Here is a 7242-nt window from a genome sequence, read left to right on the forward strand (position 1 = left end):
TTTCTAGATGAACTACTACCAAAGCTTTTCAGACTCTTTCATAAAATTGAAAAATCAGGAACACTCCCAAATAGTTTTTATGAAGCTAACATCACCCTGGTACCAAAACCAGGCAGATATTGCAAGAAATGAAAACCACAGACCAAAATCCTGGATAAACACAGATGTAAAGATCCTCAACAAAATTCTGACAAATAGGATCCAATGCCTCATCAAGAAGGTTGGACATCACGTGAGACCAAGTAGGATTCATTCCAGGAATGCAAGGATGGTTTAACATCCATAAATCAATCAAAATAATACACATATCAATAAAAATCAAAATCATATGATCATATCAATAGATGTAGAGAAAGACTTCGATAAGTTCCAACACCCATTCTTGATAAAAACTCTCATCAAGATGGGAATGGAATGGGGAACTCCAGGGCTTCCCTTGGCCACATGCCTGGGCAAGCCAGCAAGGTGGGCATAGCAGCACAATAGGTTCTGGTTTCAGGAATTACCAGGGAAGTTTCCTTACTAAACCTGTCCAGTGTGAAATCAGAATATATTGACAAATATTTGGATATCATTGTGTTTCATCTGTTTCTCATCATCTGAAAGCCGTTCAGGAGCTTATTTTATTCCTTTACTCCCTCACTCCCATCTCCTGTTACCCCACATTTAACTATTTTTCTGTACTAATGATTTTTGTTTTGACCAAGGTGGATTACATATCTTTCACAGTAATTTTTTGGGTGGAGTCCGAAGCTTTAGCAGGCAACACGTCACAGCAAGGCTCCACGCTGTAGGTTTTTTGGCCAAGATAAGGGGAAGATGCAGCCTTGGCTGCTCCCCACAGCCTTCTCTCTCCTTCCTCCCAGTCGCTAAGGTTATTCCTGGACACCTGCTTAGGGTCCCAGCAAGTGGGTTCTGGCGAGGTGCAATTTAAAAGAGACCCCAGGCTTCCTAGTTCCTGCAAGGGGCTGGGAGGGGATTGGTGAACTTCCAACTTCCAGCAATTAGGAAGCAAATGCCTCTCGGGGAGTCAGAAGCTTCAGCAGGCAACACGGGGAGGACATGGATCCATGTGCTCTTTGCTTGTCCAAATCACAGACCAAAGTGGTGTCTCAGAAACAACACCCTCCCTCTTGATTATTTCTAAAACATAAAAGGGACACGTGTATCTCCTTTGTTTATCTCAGATGTATTCCCTTAACATATATAACTCTTTTCGAACATCCTCATATAGCTACAATTTTGCCCACTCGTTTTGTTATTTGATTGTTTGATTTTCCCCCTTTGAGATATGTTTTATAAGCAATACTGGTAGAAGAGTATCTCTGTATAGATTTCATGTTTGAACCAAGTTACGGGGAATGTTGGACTTTATTCGTTGGCTCCCAGATGTACCAACAATATCTTTTGGCATTGCTTCTCTTTTGCATAGGCCCATTAAAATGGGGAAATAATACATATGCAAACAATTTCTTATCTAATAGAGATGGGAACACAAACTTGGTAATGCAATTAAGCCTTATACCCTGAACATTGTCATAATGATTTGGCTTAGGCCTCAGAAGAATGGGCATCGCCCACACACACCTGAACAATGGATACCATCTACGGAAACAACTACAATTGTCTATAACATTACCAGGATCCAAGCCTCTACCAGGGACGACCTACCACTGCTTTGGCATTGACTTACTCCAAAGAGTGCTCCCAACATCCAGACGACTCAGCAACAGCCTGCTTGCAAGGCAGATCGCTCTGCATTTAATGATATGCTGAAACCAGAGGATGCTCCACATCAGCCTGATATCGATGAAAGAAATGCACAAATCCAGAATCTTTAAATATAAGAATCTGATACCAACAATAGCTAAAGTGTGAAAAAGTTTCACCAGGACCACGGAGAATGACTCGGATTGGACAGACTGGTATGCCTGGAACCCAGAGTCGGTCTTAATGCCAATAAACTTCTGGGGTGAGGCCTTTTTGTAATCAGGTCAAGGATTTTTTTCAATTTTCCCCATTTTTCTGGACCTATGCAAACAACGGCTATTGCCACTATCACAATTTTACTATATTTTTTTTACTCTTATCCTTTAAGGAAAAAATACAATTCACTGAACTTAAAAACAAATAACTGGAGTAGAATGTCTGTCTTGAATACAGGCAGGGGATGGGAAGGAGGGAGGGGGGAATGTTACACTGGTGAAGGGGGGGGTGTTCTGTTTGTGACTGTAACCCAACTATGATCATGTTACTTAAATAAAAAGTATATTTAAAAAAAGATGGGAATGGAAGGAACTTTTCTCAATATAGTCAAGGCCATTTACCATAAGTCAATGGGGAAAGAATTTTTTTACCACTCAAACTGCATCCTCTCCCTCTACCCTTTCCAGCCTCCCGTAGGGATCAGGAAACCATGAATGGAGGAATGCAGAGGCTTTTTATAGGCACCAGGCAGGATTCTGGTACTGCCTTGTGGGCTGGGACAGCCTACCTGGCCAGTGAACCTTGATGGGATTAAGTTTGCTGGGATCTTCCTCATCAGCCTCCCTTGGGGATCAGGAAGCCAAGAATGGAGAGATGCACAGGCTTTTTATAGGCAGGATTCTGGTACTGTCTTGTGGGCTGGGGCCACCTACCTGGTTATTAAACCTTGATGGGATTAAGTTCGCTGGGGTCTTCCTCAGCATCAAGAAGCCCAGATCAGTTTTGTTCAGTCTTTTCAAACTTGATATAAATTAAATAATAAAATATTGTGTTTATTTCTGCTCTTATTTAATATTCTGTGAAATTCAGGTTATTGGAAAAGTTTAAAGTTCAATTCTTGTTTATTCCTTTTGAGGGTTAGTGGTATAAAGAGAGGAATAAAAATGTTTCCTTTTGCAGTTGACTCTCAGGGGATCTAAGAATCTAGTCCTCATAGCTTATATAGCACTATTTAAAAATACAAAACTTGTTTTCTTTTCCTTAGAAATAGAGTTCGGGTTATTCTGTTTCCTGTTAAGAGTTAGGGTTAAGTACTATAAAACTGTGGGTTTGGGTCTGTTGGAAGTTTTGCAGAGAAATTATATCTGAACTCTTAAAGCAATTATGCTTAGAAGTTACATTTTTCTGTCGTTCAAAGTCATGAGAGCATCATACTGCACATTTAAAATCAACCAGGAGATGTTAAATTTATTTCTTGTTTAAAATTTCTCTTCACTCTTGTGTTTCTATTATAGAATGTATATGGGGGAGGGGAAAAAAGAATGTATATGAAGAGAGGCAGCACAGTACAGGGGAAAGAAGGCGGAATAGCAGATCAAACACACATTTTGGGTTCTAAACATAGGTTCCTGTGGCTTATTATACTGATTCTCTGAGCTTCAGCTGCCCTGAGCTTTCAAGATCAGTATAAAGATCAGAAAGAGATAATAGTGAAGAGAGCCTCACAAATTCTGTGTCAGAAAATTGCAGGCTTTCCCCACATCACCATACTCTTTTGTATCACACCTTTTATTATTCATTCATTTTGTTCCCCCTTTTTTTCATGACTTGTCTCTCTGCTCTGTTGCCCATTTTCTCTTGCTACGAACTATCCTTCAAAACCTTTTGTTTCCATTGCAGCTTTGAAAATACTTCCTGATTTAAGAAAGTACTTTTTGGAAACTGTTGGAAGGAGGGAAGTTAACACTGGTGGAGGGAATGGCCCTGATTCACTGTATATCTGAACTCCAACTATGAAGGACTTTGTCAATCACAATGGTTTCAATAAAAATTAAAAAAGTACATTTTTCATGCATATGAAAAACTGTTTCTTGGTGAAAAGTGGGTGTGAGGCACACCAGACCTTACTCCTGGCTCTGCTCTGGAGGATCACTCCTAGTGATGCTCAAGAACCAGGAATGTAATGCCAGGAATTGAACTAGGCTTCAATACATGCAAGGCAAGTGTACCCCTATATCTCTCCATCCATACCCGTAACACAAAACCTCATGTCCAAGTAAAGGTTACTCTGTATAATCTACCAAAGAAGAACATTTTTCAAGAAATAGGTTTACATGGGTCAAGGGGAGGCAGAGATAGCTCAAAGGGTGTAGTACATGCTTTGCATGTGGGAGCTGTTTGCATTGATCCCTGGACACTAGGAGGTGGTTTTTGAGCACTGTGTCAGGAGTAGCCTCAGGGAACTTCTGGTATGGCCCCAAGGCTTAAATAAAAGAGAATAGAAACATATTTACATGGACAGATGCTAGGAAGTCAGGACACCAGGTGCATTTCCTAAAGAGAAAGGAAATCAAAGATCCTATAGATGGCTTGAATGGTTTTGTGAGATTATGCACTAACATTTCAATAATATGTATAAAATCTTATATTAATCACCTGGCTAGCAGAAAAACTCACTCTCTTAAAAAAACATACAAAGTTAGTTTTTAAATAACCTATATCTGTATAGAGAAAGAGATGGATACAGTGATATCAAGAGATTCTCAGAGCCTCTGTAAGAGCCATCATACAATAAATTTGTACTTCTTGCTTAGCCTCAAGCCATATCTTTGGTGGTCGATTATTGTGAACTCACAAAAGGTGAAAGTAAATGCACATGAACATCTGTATGATAACCATATTTAGGAACAATTGAAGAATGCAAGGTCTATGCAGGCCCTGATCCTGGTTTTCTAACCAAAGCAAAACTGTAATTGCCTTATAATACAAATCATTTATTTTCTTTATTTCCCTGAATTATAAGTCAACTCTAAGAATAACTTGTTTTCAAAGGGAGGAAAAATTCAAGAGAATAGCAATGATTTGAACTTGAATTATTGCTGTAAACAATGAAACAAATGAAACAAAACAACAAAACAAAGCAATTCTCTGAGATCAGAGAACTCACAAAAAGCAAGCAAGCTTTGGATGTTTTGGTGAAAATCAGAGGGGTTTGATATATTTAAGTTATAATGTGACCTTATTATAAGTAGGATACTGTTTTATTCATAGCATTTCAGAATGTGATCTTATTAGAAATAAGATCATTACAGATGCCACTAGTTAACATAAAATCATACTGATTTTTTCAATATAATAATAGCAAACTTAACTCAATAGCACTTTAAAAGGATTATGACCATGATCAAGGTGGATTTATTCTTGGAATATGAGAATAGTTCAATGGAAACTGATCAGCATTCTATAGTATGTTAATAAAATAAAGGTCAAAATCACACAATCATCTTACTTGATACAGAGAATGCTTTTGATACAATCCAATACTCTTTCATGATAAAAACACAAAACAGGGTCCTGCGTGATAACGCAGCAGTAGGGCGTTTGCCTTGCACACGGCTGACCCAGGACAGACCTCAGTTCTACCCTCAGAGTCCCATATGTTCCCCCAAGCCACAAGCGATTTCTGAGCACATAGCCAGGAGTAATCCCTGAGCATCAGCAGGTGTGGCTCAAAAACAAACAAAAAGTAACAACAACAACAACAACAACAAAAACTCACACAACATACTAGGAATGGAAGAAAACTACCTCACATAATGAAGGCCATATATGAAAATTCTGTAATTAACATTGTATAGCATAGTGAAATGCCATACTTTTTCTGTTAGATCATGAACAAGCTAAGGACGCACATCTTTAGACTAGTAACATAAAATTGAAAATTTCAGCCAGTGTCTTTAATACATTCGTGCTGGCATGTACCAACAGTGGCTCACACATGGATGTAGCCTAAGTGACACAAATTGTATTTGTCACTGGTAGTGTGATATGAAAAAGAAATGAAAGATATTCATATTGGAATGATACCTTGTGATCTCTGTTTGCAGATGACATTATTTTATATGAGAAAAGGATAAAGATTCCACATACCAAAAATGTTACAACTAAACAGTTCAGTGCAAATGCAAAATTCAACACACTAAAAACAGTTATACATTCAATGTTCAATAGAATGGTGGTAAATATTTGCACCATATACAAGATTAACTCAGAATATTAAAGATTTATACTTGATATCCAAAGCTATAAATCCCTCAAGAAGAAAATATAAAAAAGACACATATCTGGATTTGACGATGATTTCTTGGTCTTAATACAAAAGCAATAATAAAGAAGTAGGACAACATCAAATTCAAAAGAAAGTGTTGTGCATCGTAGGACCCAATCAACAGAGTGGAAAAACAACCCATGAGATGTAAGGAAATATTTGTCAATCATATATCTTATAGTGGCTAATAGCTATAATATATGAAAAATGCTTACAACTAAACAACAAAAGCTAGTAACTTGTTTTTAAAATAGCTGAAGGATTTGGAGAGGCTATTTTCAAAAGCAGACTAACAAAGACTAACCATAAAAGGTGCTCTTTAAATTCCTAATCCACAGAAATGGATAATATTTGCTGATTTAAACTATTCAAGCTTTGAGTGGTTTATTATATAGCATTAGATAACTGACAGATAAGGCATCCACATTGTAAAGAGAATGAGGACATTTTACCATAGCTACTGGAACCATCCCCAGTTTCAACTTTGTTTGCTATTTTACATTTATGAGGATAAAAAACACTTGTTTACAGTGTTTTTCAAATGCATAAGGCTTTGGTGTTCCTTTTGTAGTGAAAATGTCACAGTCAAATAACCAAGCTGGACTCCGCAGAGCTTTAAGTGAGGTCACAGCACAGTGTGACCAATGATGCTCAAGGTATCAAAATTCTATAAACTCTTGAGTAATTGAAAAAAATGTTGGCTTCATATGCCCTACTAGTATCTTTATATTCTAGATGTTCAGATAATATGTTGCATTCCTCGCTGGCATTGCATGCTCCAGCTCACAGAACATTGCCTTCCCATAGGGTTGGGCCTCGTTAGTGCTTGGATAGGAACATTTTATTTTTATTACAGTTAACAATTTTCAGGAATGACAACTGCTGAATAATCATAGGAAACTTGCTTTTATGCTCTTCCATAAAATTTTACATGTTTCCAACTCTAACATTTGTTGAAATTGTAACCCCATTACTTGAGGCTGTGTTGACCCATGGAGACCCAAAGAAAATATAAACATTTCATAATACTTCCTTTGGATTCTTTGCCCATAGCATCAAACATTTGTATCAGTGAAGTACCTATTTAACCATTCTTTAATATTTTGTTTGCCCCAAGTTATTTTTTAAATGTAGATGTTCTCTAAAATTTAATAGATAACAACACTAACTTTAAAAGTATATGTGTATAGAAGAAGTCACTCCTGAGC

This window comes from Suncus etruscus, chromosome X (assembly GCF_024139225.1).
Source record: "Suncus etruscus isolate mSunEtr1 chromosome X, mSunEtr1.pri.cur, whole genome shotgun sequence".
NCBI lineage: Eukaryota > Metazoa > Chordata > Mammalia > Eulipotyphla > Soricidae > Suncus > Suncus etruscus.